This window comes from Solanum verrucosum, unplaced genomic scaffold, assembly GCF_900185275.1.
Source record: "Solanum verrucosum unplaced genomic scaffold, falcon-dt-bn FXZP01000159.1, whole genome shotgun sequence".
NCBI lineage: Eukaryota > Viridiplantae > Streptophyta > Magnoliopsida > Solanales > Solanaceae > Solanum > Solanum verrucosum.
In genome coordinates, this window is record NW_026020705.1 from 597,421 (window position 1) to 618,764 (window position 21,344).

The following is a 21,344-nucleotide window of genomic DNA, read 5'->3' on the forward strand; positions in this document are numbered from 1 at the left end:
AAAAACTTAATAAAATTCATGAAACTCAAATACAAAGCCATTACTTGAATGATTTACTCAAAATATACATATAATATTCAACTAGCCAATAATAGGCAACTCAAGTCTTTAATACATTTAATAAGATAAATGAAACAAACTTCGAAAACTCTACTGTCTATCTATGAAGTCTCTAACTAACAAAGATGGAAGTTGGGACAAGACCCATGATATCCTAACAACTGATATAACTGAAAGTACAAGTGGAACCCTCCGGAAGCAAAAAGGCTCACCATAGCTAACTCAAATTTTATGTGGTATCAACAAACCTCTTGTTGATGACATGAATACCTGTATCAACATCATGAAACGATATAGGCCAAATGGCTCAGTACATGGAATGTACGAGCATGTAAGGGGAATTCTAAAACATAACATAAGCTTGAACTTGATAAAAAGGAAACATACTTACCCCTTCTCAATAAGATATTCAACTCAGTGAAATAAGGCTCAACTCAATAATAGGATATTCAACTCAGTGAAATAAGGCTCAACTCAATAATAAAATATTTAACTAAGTGAAATAAGGATCAACTCAATAAAAGGATATTCAACTCAAAGAAATAAGGCTTAACTCAATAATAGGATATTTAACTCATTGAAATAAGGCTCAACTCAATAAATACACTTGACTCTTGGTACTCAAACTCTAGATACTCAACTCTGGATAAATTTTTGATACTCAACTCAATATGAATCAACAATAAGAGATGCAATGTATGGAAATATTTTAAAATACTAGAAAGCAACTCAATGTATTTAGGAATACAATATACTTAGTTTGTATGCAAGGATACAATATAAACTCTGTTTGGATATGAAACTACAAAATAAACTCTGTGTATATAAGAATATAAAATATCTTAGTGGGATTTTCTCTAACCGACAACCATCATTTATGAGCTATGTGATTATACATCATTTTGCCTCACGCTGCCAAGGACGTCCAATACCTTGCTGGGGTATAGAACCTAACTACTAAGTGGATCAACTAGTCTATGCTAAAAAGCACTAAAGAATCATCTAAAAAGTATGACCCTTTTCTACCCACGCAGGCTACATGGTTTATGGGGGCTGTGAGTTGTCTGAACTCTCCCCTATATCGGTGCTCAATACTACTTCCAAAATATAACAAGCTCATATGTTTAAAACATAACTCTTTCTATGGTTCGAGACAATTACTCAAAAACTAGCCCAAAGGCTCTCTTAGAAATCACTGTTTCCTCTCTTGCTTAATTGTGAAAGCATTTACACTTTACTGAAAAACTAGCTCAAACGCTCTTTTGGAAAGCGAGGTTTTCTCTGTTGCTTAAATGTGAAAACATTTACTCTTTGGGAATAAATAGTTCCCATATACTATTTTGAAGAAAATGAACTTCATTCGTTACTCTTTACTCAACTCAAAACTTGAGTCTTAAAACAAGTTAAAAGCATTTGTCAAAGATTTCTTAAAATAGGGTTCATGCCGAATTATGGACATGAACGACTCAATTCAATGTTTTCAATAACCATAGATAGAACTCAAGAACTTCAATGATACTACTCATTTCAAGAATACTCAACTCTGAGGGTTCATGTGAAATTATGATCATGAACTATTAACTCAAGGACTCAAAGATACTTCTCATCTCAAGAATGCCCGACTTATAGAGTTCATGCGGAGTTATGGGCATGGACTACTCAAATAAAGGACTTCATGGGTAATATGTAATAGTCTCATGATTAGGAATATTATCTCAAATAGATTAGGAACTCAATACTCAAGACTTAGAACTTGAATGTACTACTTCTCTCAAAGATACTCAACTTACGGAGTTCATGCAAAATTTATGGGCATGACCGACTCTATTCGAGTGTCTACATAACAACATGGAACTCATGTATACAACTCTTCCCATTCTCATACTTACTTTCTCAAAACTTAGTTCAAATCGATAGTTGATCTCAAAGGATTCACAATTGAGCTCAAATGCTTTCTTGAATTCTCTCATGAATGTGAATTATGAATTCAAGAGTTATGGTTCATGATATGAAGGATCTGGTGATGATAAAGTAGACTCACAAATATATTCTCTTCATCCTCATACTCACTTGCTCGAGTCTTGAAACAAGTTATTAGAAATTGTAGAAGACTATTCAAAAAGACTCCACGGGACTTTCTTAAAATGATCGAAAGAACTCCCAAGACTTAATTCTTAACTCTACCTTGAATTTGAATTATGAATTCAAGGTTATGATCATTTTAGCAATGATTTCTAGGTGTTTAGAAGTAGTTTGGAGTGTTTAGAATCGATAGGGTTTGAAGGTACCCTTTTAAAGGACTCTAAAAGGGGTAGGGTGTCACGACCCAAGCCTAGGGCCTAGACGTGACATGGCGAATGAGGAACCCGAAGGAACCCCAAACAAGCCTCTCAAACTTGTCATCACACTTCATCGGTCGCGGAAGTACAATCAACATTAATTAACGGGAAATAGGGACTAAGGGCAAACCATTTCAAAATGACATCATAGAACAAGAGTCAAGCTCATTTACAAAATACTTGTCCAACGCACACCTCTACATACATAGATAGGACGGGGGCCATGACATACTACCGGCTCCCCTCATAGTCAAAATACAATTGCAAGCTAAAGTCTCAAAACATAGGAGTAGGAAACATAACATAGCCCTCGAATCATTGAGGACTCACCAACAAACTCGGATAAGCACCGTACTAGCCACGTGAATGGAGAGAAGGATCAAGAGTAGCTCCGGTCCCTACATGGTGACATCATGTAGGCAAAATATGTGTTAGTACTTGGAATGTACTAAGTATGCGGGGTGCAACACAACAATAGACAAGGACACAATCGAAATACAAGAAATAGTTTCATAGGCATTATGAATAACAATATGAGGATGCATGATCAAAGTGAAGTCAAAACATGTGTAAGTAAATCTATACTAATAGTAGATATCATAAGTGTATGCATGATCCAACCAATCTATAACCCCAACTTAGGATGGGGGATGCCGTTCACACCCGGACACCCTGGTGGCAAGGTATAAACCCCTCACATGGTTGATGTTGGTCACACCCCAAGCATCCTAGGTGGTGAGATATAAACCTCTCACATGGTTGATGTTGGTCACACCCCAAGCATCCTAGGTGGTGAGATATAAACCTCTCACATGGTTGTCCGGTTCTTTTCCCCCGGACCGGGCATGGTCATGCAACACTTTATATAGGAAATTCCCATTAGGCTCTAATGCAATCTCACGTATGGAATGAACATATACACAAGCTTAGTTTGTCATCAACACATCTCTGGATTGCCATACATCTCATAACTCAAGCTTTAAAGCATCGATTCATCAATTCTCCATAGTTGGACATTTTGTAAAACACCTTGAAGGCATGTAATGGAATCAAAGAGCATGGAAAATAGGGTAGTAATTATGCAGCCAAACCAGTGAACAACCTACAACAACACCTTTTAACACCCACAATACCACATGAAAACAATCACTTTTCATGTTTAAAATTCAATGTGCACGAAATTATTACAAGAACAAGACTAATTTATGAATCTTAACTTAAACCATGAATTAGTGAGTAGAATAGAGTCTAGGCACTATGGGTGGAAGGACCCATGAGTTCAACACCACATACCTTGAGTTCTTATGAAGGTCTTGAGAGTGTCTTCAATGGAAGCTTGGAACTTGGAGCAAGAGTCTCTTCAATCTTGAGGAAGGTTTTGGATTAGGGTTCTTGAGAGAACTTGAGAGAAAATGTGTCTAAGTATGGGAGAGGTGTTTTGGGAAATGTTTTAGAGATGGGAATTGAACTAATGGTATATAGGAAATAACATATGCCCTTTGGAAAAAATGGTCCAACACTTAGGAAAAAAAATGAGGCGGGTGAACAGTAAAAACGCTCACTGGAAATTGCATTTCCTGCCGGACAGATTTTACGAAAATGGGCATAACTTCTTCGTCCGAACTCCGAATGAGGTGAAACGAAGTGATTTAGGTAGCTAACTCCAAGGGCTTTCCATGGATATGTTATGGGCCACCCAATTATTTGTGTGCTAGGAGATATGACCCTCCAAAGTAGACCCTCGAAAAAGGCTTCACTTGGAAATTTCGGATTTTGATACGGTTGCTCTAAAATTTGGGTTAGACCCATTTCACACTCAATTTGACTCCCTAAACAAGAATATGAAGTCGGGTTTTCGAAAAACGAAACGGATTTTTTTGATATAGCTAAACAAGTTTCTGGTAACGTCCGGAGCACATTTTTAAGAACCTTTTGGGTGATTTCATAGGGGCAGGTGACCCTGATGCACTAAGTGGTGTGGGGAACCAGACCTCTACCTACAGAGGAGTGGTTGGGGCACTCTGGCTAGCGTGGGGTGCCAGGCCCCAACCCAAAAAACGCCGACTACTTTTTTTGCTCGTTTTCTCACCCTATTTCGCCTAGATTCGAACATTTCCCCCCCAATCACTTGGATTCAATTTCTTAACATAAGTACACACTAACCTACTCAATACAACCCTCAAAACACTCACTTTCATCTCAAGAAATAATCAAAACCCCAATAAAACAAGATTTAGAATGAAACTCCAAGAAGACTTATCAAGAACTTAAATCTTTCAATCTTTATGGACAAATTCGATTATGAAAATCATGTTTAGCGTGTGGGTGAATAAACCCAATACTATGGTAACTTACATACTTCTTAGGGATCAAAACCATGGCGAATATCCGCAACAAAAGTCAAGAACCTTGACGAACACCTTGATTATTTCCTCTTTTCTCCCTTTTTCTCTTTTTTTTTTCTCTTCTTCAACTCTCAATTAAAATCCTAGGCTTATATTAGGATTATAAAACTGAAAATAATAGGATTAGACCCTTAAAACCTTACTATAAACGAATTAAATCTGATTTAGTAAGGAAAAGACCAAAATACCCCTCACTATTTTCGGGTAAATTTCCTTAACTAGACAACATAGCTTCAAAAGGTCATATCTCACTTATCCAAACTCGAAACATAGCAAACTTTGTGGAGTTGGGAAGATAATTCAAAGACCTTTAATTTTCCATCTTATGGCACACCTAACTCATCATGTACTACGAGTTATTGTCATTTGAAGTTGACCCAGAACTCATAACTTAAGCATAACTTGCAAAATTTCAGCTTTTGCGATTTCCAATTTAGTTCTTTTTGGAACTCGAGGTGCTACATCTAGTGACCTTAACACTCAAGAAAATTTAAATTCCTCGGTAAAGTACTACTCACAACGAAGGATGGTTCGAGTCTTAGCTTAAAATTTTTCTGGGGTGTTACAATATCTCCCCCTTGGGATCATTCGTCCTCGAATGACGACTGGACTGGGTATGGAATGAAGTTACTCTTACCAAGGTCTGATTCTAATGGTACGCTTTCACTATATTCAAGCTTAACCCAAATCCTTAGGTTCAGGTTCTATACCCTATAGAGAATCTCATCCCAAGACTATTACTCCTTACCACCACATTCAAGGTTAGTACTCTAACAACTCCATGGACTCCTACTAACAAACTCCTTCGGATCAAACTAAGGGCTCTAATTAACTATTTCTCACAGTAAAACCTCATCCTCCTATTTTGTAACCTTTGATGAAATTATCACACCATCATCATCACGATAAGATCATTAACCTTCTCCTTTTAACATTACTTCACTACTAAAATCCCTCTGAAATGATATCTCCCATGCTCTTTGGGACTCATTACTATTTTATTCTCAAACACTTGAATTGATTTCTCATCTCGTCATCTCCCCTTAGGTCTAAAGCTGACACTTGAAAGCTATGGACCTATCCCATTATTATTAACTGGTCTACATGCTCTTTTACTCTAACACTCAGGAGAATCTTATCTCATGACTACCGAACTCTCCATAAGCAGTACTAAGACCTTTTTCTAATTACATACCCTCTCGGTACACCTCTTAATGCTCTTTTTACTCTTGTGACTTAGCCATACTTCATTGCCCTTATCTAAACGTTAGGATGTCTCACTGCTACTACTTATATTTATTGCAGCTAACATCCCAATTCCTCACCTACTCTATTTCAAGTCTACCAGATCAAATCTCAAGACAAACATCATCACTCTCATGTTTCCATTCTTTGGATCATGACACTCATCTCAAATTCAAGTTTAATGTTCATTACTAAACCCGAATATCAATACAATTGCTTGCCAACTATGCTATACCCCATTACTTGATCAGTTCTATAACCTACTGAACATCATCACCCTCTCAAAAAAATCATAAGCCTAGCTTAGATCTATCACTTTATGAATACTTCTGCTATTCTATTCAACACTTACTCTTGGTCATTCCTACACAATGAGACTTCACCACAAACTCCTTTCTAGCTATAACACACTCTACCTCCTATGATGGAATCTTCACAACTCATCACTTCTTAGTATACCCATAAGAGAAAACTCCTCATCAATAACTTACTGGGTGCATGACTATAATAAAATAATCTTCCCCATCACTATCTCCCTTTCATAGATATCTATACCTCTGCATAGTTTCCTCTAACTCTAGGCACTATCACTACTAGAGCTCATGATCTCATAACTCATCCTACCCTTTTTGGGTGAAAATACTACCCAAGCTCTAAACATACTTTCTCATAAGGATCTCAGCTGAAACAAGACTTAGAGAAGAGAGTACAGCTCGCTTTTAGCTCAAATGCATGATTAATATAAATATGAGTGCATTTTCTCAAACTTAACTCTTAACTCACTCATGGGCTTCTCACAAGCCCCTTTGGAGTCTTATGACTTTCTAAAAGCTCTTGCTAAGAATAACTCATCGACAAAGATCTGACTCTACTTTTCAACCACCACTAGTATGATGGGTAGTCGAATAAATCTGAGAAACACACGAGTATTAATAAATCTCAATGACATAGCTCTATTGCACCATTAAGAGTATGAAGGAAGGGAAACTTTTCCTAAATGTTTGTAGTAACTTATTTATAGACGTGGACCCTCACAACCATATATAAGATACTACTTGACACAGATTCATAGATACCCTAGGAAACTAGAACTCTGTGCTCTGATACCAAGTTTATCACGACCTGAGCCTACACCCGGGACGTGACCGTCAGTCGAGAACCATTGCTGGTCCCCAAGCGAAGCCTCATCCTGGCTGACTACAAGTGGAAGACTAACTCAAGCATACAAAGCTTAAAAACTTAATGGAATTCATAAAACTCAAATACGAAGGCATTACTCGAATGATTTACTCAGAATACAAATAGAATATTCAACTAGCCAACAATAGGCAACTCAAGTCTTTAATACATTTATTAAGATAAATGAAACACACTTCTCAAACTCTAATGTCTATCTACGAAGCCTCTAATTGACAAAGATGGAAGTCGGGACAAGACCCACAACATCCTAACAACTAATATAACTGAAAGTACAAGTGGAACCCTCTGAAAGCAAGGAGGCTCACCATAGCTAACTCGAATTTTATGTGGTATCAACAAACCTCTTGTTGATGACATGAATACCTGTATCTGCATCATGAAACGATGCAGGCCAAATGGCTCTGGATACTCAACTCAATATAAAGCAACAATAAGAGATGCAATATGTGAAAAGCTTTTAAGACAGTAGAAATAAACTCAATGTATTTAAGAATATAATATACTCAGTTTGTATGCAATGATACAATATAAACTCTCTTTGTATATGAAAATACAAAATAAACGCTGTGTATGTAAGAATAAAAAATATCTCTGTAGGAGTTTCTCTAACCAACAACCATCACTTATGAGCTATGTGATGATACAATATTTTGCTTCACGCTGCCAGAGCCATCCTATAAATTGCCAGGGTTAAAGAACCTAACTACTATGTGGATCCACTAGTCTATGCTAATAATCACTAAGGAGCCATCTAAAAAGTATGACTCTTTTCTACCCACACTGGCAACATGGTTTATGGGGGTTGTGAGTTGTCTGAATTCTCCCCCATAACGGTGCTCAATATTACTCCCAAAATATAACTAGCTCATATGTTTAAAATATAACTCTTTCTATGGTTTAAGATAATTACTCAAAAACTAGCGCAAATTCTCTCTTGGAAATCACTGTTTCCTCTCTTGCTTAATTGTGAAAGCATTTACTCTTTATTAAAAAACTAGCTCAAAGGCTCTTTTTTAAATCGGAGTTTTCTCTGTTGCTTAAATGTGAAAACATTTACTCTTTGTGAATAAATAGTTCCCATACACTCTTTTGAAGAAAATGAACTTCATTCGTTACTCTTTACTCAACTCAAAACTCAAGTCTTAAAACAAGTTTAAAGCATTTGTAAAAGACTTCTTAAAGTAGGGTTCATGCCTAATTATGAAAGTCAACGACTCAATTCAAGGTTTTCAATAACCATAGATAGAACTCAATACTTGGAACTCAAGAACTTCAATGATACTACTAATTTCAAGAATGCTCAACTCTGAGGGTTCATGCAGAATTATGAGCATGAAGTACTCAATGCAAGAACTCAAAGATACTTCTCATCTCAAGAGTGATCGACATATAGGGTTCATGCAGAGTTGTGGGCATGGACTATTCAACTCAAGTACTTCATGGGTAATATGTAATAATCCCATGCTTAGGAATATAATCACAAATAGGTTAGGAACTCAATACTTGAGACTCAGAACTTGAAGGTACTGCTCCTCTCAAAGATACTCAACTTATGGAGTTCATGCGGAATTTATAGGCATGAACAACTCGACTTGAGGGTCTACATAACAACATGAAACTTATGTATACAACTCTTCCCATTATCATACTTACTTTCTCAAAAGTTAGTTCAAATCGATAGTTGATCTCAAAGGATTCACAATTAAACTCAAAAGCTTTCTTGAATTCTACTCTTAACTCTCTCTTGAATGTGAATTATGAATTCAAGAGTTATGGTTTATGATATGAAGGATCTTGTGATGATAAAGTAGACTCATAAATACATTCTCCTCATCCTCATACTCACTTGTTTGAATCTTGAAACAAGTTTTTAGAAATTGTAGAAGACTCCTCCAAAAGACTAAAAGGGACTTTCTCAAAATGTTCGAAAGAACTCCCAAGACTTAACTCTTAAGTCTACTTTGAATTTGAATTATGAATTATGAATTCAAGGTTATGATCATGTTAGAAATGATTTCTAGGTGTTTAGAAGTAGTTTAGTGTTTAGAATCAATAGGGCTTGAAGGTACCCTTTTAAAAGACCCAAACGGTGAAACAACGGAGAAGGGGTAGGGGCAGGTGACCCTGGCGCATTGAGTAGCGTGGGGTGCCAGGCCCCAACCCAGAAAATTCCGACGACTTTCTTTGCTCGTTTTCTCACCCTATTTCGCCTAGATTCAAACGATTTCTTCCCCTATCACTTGGATTCGATTTCTTAAATAAGTACATACTAATCTACTCAATACAACCCTCAAAAAACTCACTTTCATCTCAAGAAATCATCCAAAGCCAAACAAAATAAGATTTAGAATGAAACTCGAAGAACACTTATCAAGAACTTAAATCTTTCGATCTTGATGGACGATTCGAACATGAAAATCATGTTTGGCGTGTGGGTGAATGAACCCAAAACTATGAAAACTTAAATACCTCTTAGGGATCAAACCCATGGGGAATATCCGCAACAAAACTCAAGAACCTTGACGAACACATTGATCCTTTCCTCTTTTCTCATTTTTTCTCTTCTTTTCTCTTCTTGAACTATCAATTAAAACCCTAGGCATATATTAGGTAATAAAACTGAACCTAATAGGATTAGACCCTTAAAACCTTACTAAAAATGGATTTAAACTGATTTGGTAAGGAAAAGACCAAAATACCCCTCACTATTTTCGGGTAACTTTCATTAACTGGACAACTTAACTTCAAAATGGCATATCTCCAAACTCAAAATGTAGCAAACTCGGCGGTGTTGGAAAGATAATTCAAAGACCTTTAATTTTCTATATTATGGAAGACCTAACTCATCATGTACTGAGAGTTATGGTCATTTGAAGTTGATCCAAAACTCATAACTTAAGCATAACTTGCAAAATTTCATATTTTGCTATTTCTAATTTAGTTATTTTTGGAACTCAAGGTGCTACATCTAGTGACCTTAACACTCAAGAAATTTAAAATTCCTCGGTAAAGTTCTACTCACAATGAAGAATGGCTCGAGACTTAGCTTAAAATTTTTCCGGGGTGTTACACACTAACCAAATAGTTGATCCAAACGGCGATCAAGATTAGGCTCGCCGACCTGTTTGGTGAGTCGCCGACTGGTACTTAGCTCACCTAACTGCTCCTTTTCCCAAAATTTCAAATTGCACATTCAAAACCCGTTATTCAAACAACAATAATAAAAGCTTAAAAACATGGGTTGCTGATGTTTGCCGTAATCAATGACACAACAATTCAAGTGTCTACGATCGTGCAATAGTATAATAACCTAACCAAGGGTTGGGTTGTCCCAAGAGAGTGGTTTTGAGAATTAATAGAAAAATAAAACTTAGCTCTAACTAGTCGTAGCTAAAGATATTAACGAACAAAACCATAGTAAATTAAAGGGGGTGACACGAGAGTGTCAAATATGAAATAGGGGTTTTGTCACAAGTAAGTAAAAACAGCAAAAATGAACAAGAAAATCAAGTATGGGGAAAAGTTCTAGGGGTGTGACCGCAATACAAGTTGAGATAAATTGTTGGGTACATGCTTTCAATAGGAATTTTGCAAGATAATAGTGACTAGGCTAAGCTTTAGATGGAAATAAGTTCCCTCTCGAGCAACTTATCCCGTTTCAAATGGGTTCCTCTAGGACACCCATTTGCCGCATGAAGGCCAACCTATACCTTACCCCACCCACTCTCTCGAGCTGAGTGTTAGGATATGGGACTAGGGATCACCCTTTCGGGCTGAACCTTATGTCGACCCACTCCTTAGGCCATCAGTCCAGTGATCTTGGTTTCACGACCTCTCTCTCGAGCAAGCCAAAAACACATGGGTGGTTTTGTATTTGCAACTACAAACCCATTAAATTAAACCACAACCACTAGGTGAAATCACCATTAAAATACATCTAACCTATCAACAAACAAGACCTAATAATAATATCAACACATATTTGCTAAATCACACCCCAAGAATGGGGTTTTTAGCCACACATCAAGAAATAACAAAAAACACCTGAAATGCTACTAAAATCAAATGGGTATAAGAAATTAAACCTTGATTTAAGAAAAGGAAGTAGAATGGAAAAGACCCACTTCCAACTTGAGGAAGATGAAATCCTTCTTTCTTCAAGTCTCCCAAAAACCCTCTTCCAAACTTGAGGAAAAATATCCAAAAAACATACTATTCTATTGTAAAAAAAAATAACAATGGTTTCTCTCCTAAAAATTAATCAAGAGTTTAGTATTTATAGCCATCAGAAATTAGTACTGGCGGATAGCTCGGCAAAGTTAGTAAAGTTCGCCGAATGACTCGGCGACTGGCCCTTCTTCTATCTCATCGCCGTTTCGTGCTTTCCTTCAGCATCTTCACGTCTTGGACCATTGGGCGGTATAGTATTGCTTCGCGGAACTATTCGGCGAAGTGCCGATTGCCCCTTTCATCGCCTTTTTGATCCTCTTCGTTCAGGGCTTCACGTACTGGAACAAAGGGTGGGATCTGTCCCTTTGGCGACTCACCAAGTGTGCTTGGTGGAGCTCAAGCTTCAGCTTCTTCATTCTTTTCAGCTTTTTTGTTCCTTTTTGTGCCTAAGCGTCCATGCTTTCGCTAAAATTTCAAATACCTGAAACTTAATAGTTTTCATTAGATATTTAGATAAAATAAGCATTCGAGGATACTATTTCTATCAAAATAAACCCCAAAATGAGTCCAATTTGTGGATTCATCAACACCCCCAACTTAAACTTTTGCTTGTCCTCAAGCAAACTTAAGTTCAGCCGTTCAAAAAAGGGTGTCTCAAACAGTGCTACACAAGACTCCATCATGAATGCACACAACAAGACTCAATTTACTTATGCAAGGATCAATTGTGTACTCAAAGATTTAAGCTTTGACACACCATTACCAAAGATTCTCATGCTCGTAATACTTGCTACTTGTACAAGTTGAAGCTTAACAAAAAGTATCTAAATGCCCTCACATAAAGAATGATTCCATATCCACACACAGAGGTTAATCAATTCAAGATCCGAAATCAGATGCAACCCTCACACTAAAAAAGAGGAACACAATGCAAGTTTTCACCCATAGGTTTGCCCTTATTTTTCAATCGACTTTTGATTCGGCTTACTCAAGATAAAAATGGTCTTTCTAAGGCTTGTAATGGGGATGAGTGCATAGGTATGGTCATTTAGGCTCAGTGGCTTTTCCTCGTGAGATGTGGTATTCTCAAGGCATTACCTTCTTTTCCTTTATCAATTCTTTTTCTAGTGCTTCTAAGTCACCTTTTTATTCACCTCCATGGATTGCTTGAAACCCGATTCCCTTTGTACTTTATTCCACATTTTTTTGAACTGAAGGAGTTCCATTTTATGCAATACCATGGGTTAAGGGGGACTTTTATTGCACTTCTTGACTTCTCCTTTTCCTTTTCACCACACCCCTAACTTAGGCTTTTGGCTTAAGTTGGCTATTCGCTTAAACCACAAATCAAAAGGATTATAGGTAGTGGGTCAAGTAAGGTCTAGGGTTCATCAAGGTTCTTTCAAAGAAAGGTAAGTCTCAAAGGGTGTTCAAAAGAGTTTCACACGCTCAAGGGCAGGCCACAAAAGAGGTATATGTCAAATTTGGCTCACACTCTTTAAATTTACCTAAGATCAGCTCAACAGGACACCTTTCTAAATCAATCAGACTAATGGGGAAAATTCTAGGTTTATTCATGCATGGATCAAAGCAAGCTAATCACACAAGGCATTGACACTTAAGTCAAACAAGACTACACACTTTCGCTAGTGTACAATGGTCATTACAAGAGAATCAATTCGATAAATGGCTAATCACAACGAGATGCAAAGAGTTCACATATTGTTTATGCAACTTCATTTGGTCTCATCGTAGCCGCGCATTCATGTTTGTTCAATTGAGATCACTATTCAAGTCATTGGTATTGATCGAAACCGAGACTCAAATTTTTGCAAAAGAACAACCATATTCAACTCACGAGGGGTGGGGAAAATTTGTGAAAAATTCAATTTTTTTTGGAAGGGTCAAATATCATTTGCAATTAAAAACAAAACAGAGCCTCAAACTTAAATATCCACAGAAAATCAGTGTTAACAACTTTTAAAAACAGAACAACCCAAATATATACACAAAACACACTATCAACACAAAAAGTGACAAAAGGTGTGGACCTCACCCCACCACAAATAAAAAGCATTTGTCCTCAAATGCAAATAATGACAGAGTTCGGAGTTGAAGAAGGATAAGACAAGGAATGAGGTAAAGAAGGGTCCTGTCTATGCAGTCTCTCTATCCGCCGGGGAATGAGTTCCTGATGCATCTCCCTGAAGTAAAACAATGGTCCCGGGAGTATTATTGTTTTGGTCCCCATTGTTTGCCTTTTCCTTGTCCTCTGCAGCAAAATTAGCTTTAATCATTTGATATATTTCATGAGTTGCTTCGAAGGCCCGTATTGCATTAACTAAACTTCGAGCACATGGAGGCACATTAGGGTCGATGGAAATTCATCTCTTTTCCCTAGCTTCCTTGCTATATTTTCTCTGTCTAGCTAGCTCTGCTTTATTTTCATTATTTTTAAACTCTCATGCTCTTATATGCCTGGGTGGATCATTTCTCCCTGCGACTTTTGGTCTAGCCATTACTGCAATGACTTTGAAGATAAGTTAGATAGTAATGCAAACAGGAGCAAAGCTAGTTGGTGAAGTGCTTATCATGTTAGGCTAATTGTTGAAATTGATGTACGAATGATACAAGGGCACAGAGAAAGGGCGAACAAGGGATCTTTCGGCGAGTCGCCAAGTGCATTATGAGAATTACGCTGACCGCCGAAAGTCACAAATCAATCAGTACATAGAGTATTCAGTTAAAGGAGAAATGGGGACGTTAAGCGAACCACCGAGCGGTTCGGCGGATTTTGTTCATCTCGCCGATCAGCTCAACGTGTCTATTTTCAACCCAGCCTTTCAAATTTCACCCCGAGACCCCAGATAATGCAACTTATGCTTATATAACTCAATTTCAACGAAGACCCAAAGAAACTTCTATTCCCACCACGTAACAATTCAACTCAAAGCATAGTTAAGTGGTAGTCCCTCAAATCATGCAGAAAATACCAAGTCATAATCGATAATATATTCAATCCCAGTAACTCAGAGACTCAACAAAGATTTTATACTATCAGTCATTATGCAAATGAGTAAAAAACTCTGATCAAATAACTGAGGGGTTCGATTGCCAACCTTTGATGCCGAATTAGATAGTACTGACTTGCTAGGCAGCAATGTGATCCTAATCTGAGCACAATTCGACACTTAAAATACTCCGAAAGTGCAAGAAATATGACTACTAAAGTGCGAGTGTGAGTTTGTGAAAAGAGACAAAGTGAAAGAAAGTGAATGAAATGGAACTTTTTAAACCTGCGGCTTGTGACCGTCCAGTTTCTACTCATTCGGCGATGTTAGTTGATCTTGCTCAATCACTCGGCAAAATGCCGAATATATTATTTTCTCACCGAATATAACAAGGTTTTCAGTTCAGGTGGGCAGTGCATCAGCGGTCTTTGTTGAGATCACTAATTGGGTTGGTGATGCGCCGATGAAATTCACACTTCGCTGAGTTTTACAGACTCAACCTTTAAGATGTGTTGTGTCAAACGGTGGGAATGATCGGGTACACCAAACTTATCGACGATCTGCCAAACTGAACTATTGCTCGCCTACATACAACTTTTCAAGCACTTTCCTTACTCAATCTTTACAAACAACACACTATTATTTTATCAAGATAACAAAAGGCAAGTAAATGGTTTTGGGTTACCTCCCAAATAGTGCCTTAGTTAACGTCATGGCATGACATAATTTAACCTTCAAACCTCACCCATGGGGTTAGCCGTAGTATCACTAGGCAAACCCCCCTGCTGTCTCGGGTTGAGATGAGACGAGATATGACCCATTTGGGTTTCTAACTGCTTGATTGAAACTGAATGAGAAGTGACGGTCTGGCTGAGGGTAGACACATCTTCTTTCATGCCTTTTAGTATTTTGTGTGACCCTTCAACTTTGTTTAGGATACGCGAGAGCATGTCCTCGGACCTACCACCTCCGAATCCTTGGGATTTTGTCGCTCATGGGGGGGCACATATCTGAGCTTCTCCCCATCCTTCCAATTAGGATTTCGGTCTCTCCATTCTCGATCCTTCCATCCTTTGTCTCTAGCCCAACTTTGGTTACCACCCTGCCTTGGGTAGTTCTATCGATAACCACCACATTGGTTTGCTATGAAGTTCACCTTCTCATTATAGAAGGCGTCAAAATTTGTCTCCTCAGGATTTGCACCCCAGACCCCCACAACATTTACAGCATGGGCACCAACCCCTATGACTTTTTTGGATAAAATATCAACTTATGTCATGATCTTGGCCATGTTTTGGTCTCTCTCATTATCTTTTTCAACTTGCTCGTTAGAGAGCTGAAAAGTGACCGGTGAGACCTGGTCTTCGTGGGTGTACTACACCCTGTTGATGGTCGTCATACCATCGAGCAGTTGGGCTGCTACTGCATATGGTTGCTGCATTAGGCTTCTAGGCGAGAGTTGGTCAGCTAGACCTTTGTTTACCGAGTCCAGACTCCGGTAGAAATATTGAAGGAGCACATTATCAGGCAGACCATGGGTTGGGCATTGTAGTACCAATTTCTTAAACTGGAGCCAAGTTTCGTGCAAAGGCATTCTATTTATGTAACAACCCTCAAAATAAAGTAGGATAAAGTAGAGCCTCACATGGGTTTTATGCATTTATAACTTGTTTAAATAATGAAGAATAGCCTTTTTAGTCAGCTTTAAAGAGTTTGGAAGTCAAATGTCAAGGGATGACCAAGACATTCGGAAACTAGTCTTTTACGTATTGGTGTGTTCTAGTATGTTGTTCATGTTTTTATGTGTTGTTTGGAGTCTAAAATTAGTGGAGGTGACCCTAGTGTCTTAATAAATGTTTTTAGGGTCAAAACATTTGGAAACGACGCCCCGGGGGCCACCCTAAGGGTCCCCGAGGAGGACCCAACCTTGGCCAAGACAGCTTGAAGTTGTGCTTGGAGGGAGCATGTCCGCGTGGCGGACTAGCTCCACCAAGGGCCAAAAGTTTGGTCCACGTCGTGGACATGTCGCGGAATCTACTGTCTCGAATTTAATTTCCAGAAAACTTGTGGGAACACCTCCGCGTCGCGAACTTGTTTCCCGATGAAATCTGCGAAAATAAAACTCAAGTTTGACTTGTTTAAAAGGTCCAACTAAGTGAGGGGTAGTTTGTGTACTTTGGGGAATTATTATAAACGGTTATTCTACCTATTTTAGGGTATTTTAAGTTGGTTAAAACCCCAAAACCTAAAATTAGACCCCATTCTTCAAATTGACCCTTCCCTCTCAAAATAGATTCTCTCAAAAACTCCATTGAAGACCTTGATGAAGCTCAAGCTTGAAGATGGGTTTTCAAATGATTTCTTCTTCAATTTCATGGGTCTTCAATAATTAAGGTATGGTGACTCTTGATTCGTGAATAACCTCTCATTTAATGAGTTCTATCAAAGATTTTCAAAAGTGATTCAAAGACCAAAATTCCCAATTTTCAATCTAAACATGGGTCCTTTGTCAAACGATTTTCTAAATCATTCTATTAATGAATTAATGTGGGATTAAGGTTTTTAAGATAATTTTCAAAGGAATTCTTTAAGAACCCATAATCCCCAAATTCTCGAAAATTGGCCTATGATGTGGGGCTTTGTGAATATGATCTCTATTGGTGAAAGATTGTTTAGATTAGATTGTATTGATGTTTCCTATGATTATCTATACTTATTCATGTTGAATTGTTGGTATATTGATGAGTTGAGAATTATGGCCTTAGGGGTAGAGATATGGGTTGATCCCTTTGTTTATAGAATTGTACTAGATTGTGTTTATGTTATTGAATTACATTGTTGATTCCTATTACTATCTATGTCAATTGATTATGAATTGTTGAGGATTGATCCATGGTGATCATGGCTTGGAGAATTGGTAAGTTGACCTAACTTCTAGTCTATAGTATGAGAATTGATGTTGTGTGGTTTGATCCACTTATGGTGGAGGTGTTCACTTCTTGTCTATCTATGCATGTTGAGAGCATGGCCTTGAAGGCAATAGATGTGAAGTAAATTGATGATTATGATGCATATGTTTATGAAGTTATGCTATGAAGGTTATGTATGAAATCCTCAATGCTAGCATGATGTTTAAAGTGTGTTGATGATGAGGAGTATAATGTGAATGATAATGTTAGGGATTAGGTGTGGTCTACATGACTGATTATGTTAGGTACTATTGTGGAATGACCCCTACCTATATGATTTCTATATGAATGTTTGATCATATACATGTTAGGAGTACTTATTCAATGTTGAATGCGTCCTTGTCTCCTATGATGGAGTGCGGGTGTGTGGTCTAGAATCCCTAAGGGCTTTATATATGAATTGCTCATGAATTGGGGACATTGTGAATGTGTTGTGATCCCTTTATGGGAAGAACACTCAATATCAATGTTGTTGCTAATATGTCACTATGAGGACCAATATGCGCACACACACACTCTACATGTATAGCTATGAATATGATGTGTTATGGTGTCTATTGAAAAGTGAACTCTTATATGCACCCTTACATCTTATTATGCATGCAAAGTGTATGATTAGAAAGGTATGAATATGTGTTGTATAAAGGTGTTTATGTGAAAGGCTTTCTCACATATGTACACACACATGAATGAATGAATAAGTTTTATGATAATCTAGTGAAAGTGAGTCTCTTGAAAGGTTTCCTCAATTGTACTCTAAACTAGACTGTGTTATGAATATGGTATGATTATGTGAAAGGTCATTCTCACATAATGTAGGTTCTACGATGAAAGGTCATTCTCATCTTAGAAACCTTTGAGCTATATTATATGAGGGATTAAGTCCCTAAAGCCTACTTTATGAACTAATGGTAAATAAAGGCTTAAAGATGTTTTAAAAGGGAGTTGGAGCTTAGCACCGAGTGAACATGAAAAATGAGAGTGGGGGCTTCACGTTTAGCAAGTCCGGGTTCCCAATATAGATGTTGTCTCATGAGATGGAAACTCCACGCTTAGTAAGTCAAGGTTTTCTAGTAGCAATCTCCTTGTTCCATAACTACGTGCCCCTGTAGGTATTAGCTTAGTGGATCCACTAGATAACTATTATGTATGTAGGTCCTACTTTGGCAAGTAGTACCCTCTTTTTTTGATGTGGGAGTAGAACACCGGTTTCCATGAAGCTCACATGGTCTATGTCGGTTATGGCAATGTCTCCCGAAAGTTAAGAAATGAACTAAGATAAGAATATGAACTCTAGTCATGATTTCTTGAAGAGTTACTTAGTGTAGGTAGGACTATGGACCCTACTTATGAATTGCACAAGTGTACTCTAAGGGAGGTTATGATTAGGCTCTTTATGTAATGAAGACTATGGTCTATGTATGTTAATATGAAAGCATGTTAAGGTTGACTTTACTTATGTTAAGACATGAAGTATGATTATGCATGTGAATTACACTTATGACTTCTTAATGGGTTTGCTTAGTATATGTGGGGGGTATGGGACTCCATGTGTACATTGCACAAGTGAGCTTGTGAAGGGGTTGTGAGGGTGGTTTACCTATGATATGAACTAAATGGGTTATGACTAATGATGTAGTAAAGGAATAAGTCCTTATATGATGTTATGAAGTATGTTGGTCTTGTGTCTAATGTTAAATGAAGATGTTATGCCTTGTTGAATATGATGTGCCTAGTCTATGGTGGCTTCCTAGGAACACTTGGTGTGAGTAGTATTATGGGATGCTACTTGCACATTGCACTAGTGTGACTTGGGGGTTTTCTTAGGTGATGGTTCCTATGTGAAGACTATGTCTTATGGTGTGCTTATGACTCTATGAATATATGTGGTTGGATTGATGAAGGCTATATGTAAGTTCACCTTTGGTAACCTTAAGGTGATACATTGCACCAAGTATTCCCTAAGGGTTGCTTGAGGAAAGGAGTTAAGATAAAGAGGAAGGTAATGTATTGTATGCATTGAATGTGCCTAAAATGTTATAAGTGGCCCTATGTGCAATTATGAATGGTTTCCATGTGTATGATGATGTATGTGGTTTATATTGTGCCTATGTACTAAATGTTCTTGAAGTTTCTCTAAAAAGGCATGATGCATAGTTTCCAACTAAATGTCCTTTTAAAAGCATATTTTGCATGGTTATCATACTTAGTGCATTCTTGTACTAACACCATTCTTCTTCATCTTTTACACCAAGTGTAGGTGATGGTGACTAAAGGGTCTTTCCTAGAAGTGATGAGCATGGATTACTATTCCCAAGTTTGTGTGTGTCCGTAAAGATTCAAGGACCTTTATGTTAAAGAGTTTCCTTAAGTTCTATGTACTAGATAGTAGTTTCTTTTGTATTGTAAGGGATGTGTCCCTCTTGTGTTGTAGTCATGTTTTAAGATGGCTACCTTGAGACGTAGTACTCCAATTTTTGTATTAAAGATTTAATGAGGTGACTTTTATGTCTTGTGTTATATTATGAAAAAGTTTTAAATTTTTCACTATTTTTCTATGATAAATGCTATGAAGAATGCTAAGGGCTTGTATAAGACCTCCGAGAGGTCGAATACGCTGGTAACGACTAGGGGGTGCTCTCGGGTCGTTACAATTCAGACGCTTAAAGCTTTGGATGCTATCCCGAATAGTCATCATCTTCGAGGGAGGAAAAAATCACACATTAAATGCAGTTACCAACTCCTCCCACAAAGTGATCGAGTTTCGTGGTAACTCAGCTAGCCACTTGCACGCCTCTCCCATCAATGAATAAAGGGAATAGCCTTAATCGAACTGATTCCTGAGAGATGTTTTTGAACGAGAATGGTCCACACACATCTACGAAGTTTCGAAGATGCTTGTGTGGGTCCTCATGAGCTAATCCATTGAAAAGTTCCTTTAGTTGCAAAAGTTGCAACATGATGCTTGTTATGTGGATTACTGAGTTTCCCTCTGTTGGAGGTAGGCGGATAGCTGCAACACCTCCCATGAGATTTGGATTATTGATGTTGGGCTCTTGAACATCGTTGAGGTTATCGATGTCGTCCTGATGGCCCACTTGGCTACCGTTACTACCATTAACACTCATGCTTTCTGAAATATTTACACAATCAACAAAACAAAACTAAAAATTAAGTTAGTAAATTACAACTAAGAAGAAAATAAACTCTATTAATCAAAAAATTCTCAAATAACACCACTCCCCGGCAGCGACACCATTTTGATGTTTGCCGTAATCAATGACACAACTTCCAATTCAAGTGTCTATGATGGTGCAATAGTATAATAACCCAACCAAGGGTTGGGGTCGTCCCAAGGGAGTGGTTTTGAGAATTAATAGAAAAATAAAAATTAGCTCTAAATAGTCGTAGCTAAATATATTAACGAACAAAAATATAGTAAATTAAAGGGGGTGACACGAGAGTGTCAAATATCAAATGGGGGTTTTGTCACAATTAAGTAAAAACAACAAAAACTAACATGATCCAGTATGGGCAAAAGTTCTTGGGGTGTGACCGCAATACAAGTTGAGATAAATTGTTGGGTACATGTTTTCAATAGGAAATTTGCAAGATAATAGTGACTAGGCTAAGCTTTAGATGGAAATAAGTTCCCTCTCGAGCAACTTATCCCGTTTCAAATGGGTTCCTCTCGGACACCCACTTGCCGCATGAAGGCCAGCCTACGCCTTACCCCACCCACTCTCTCTCGCTGAGTGTTAGGATATGGGACTAGGGCTCACCCTCTCGGGCTGAACATTATGTCGACCCACTCCTTAGGCCATCAGTCTAGTGGTCTTGGTTTCGTGACCTCTCTCTCTCGAGCAAGCCAAAAACACATGGGTGGTTTTGTATGTGCAACCACAAACCTATTAAATTAAACCACAACCACTAGGTGAAATCACC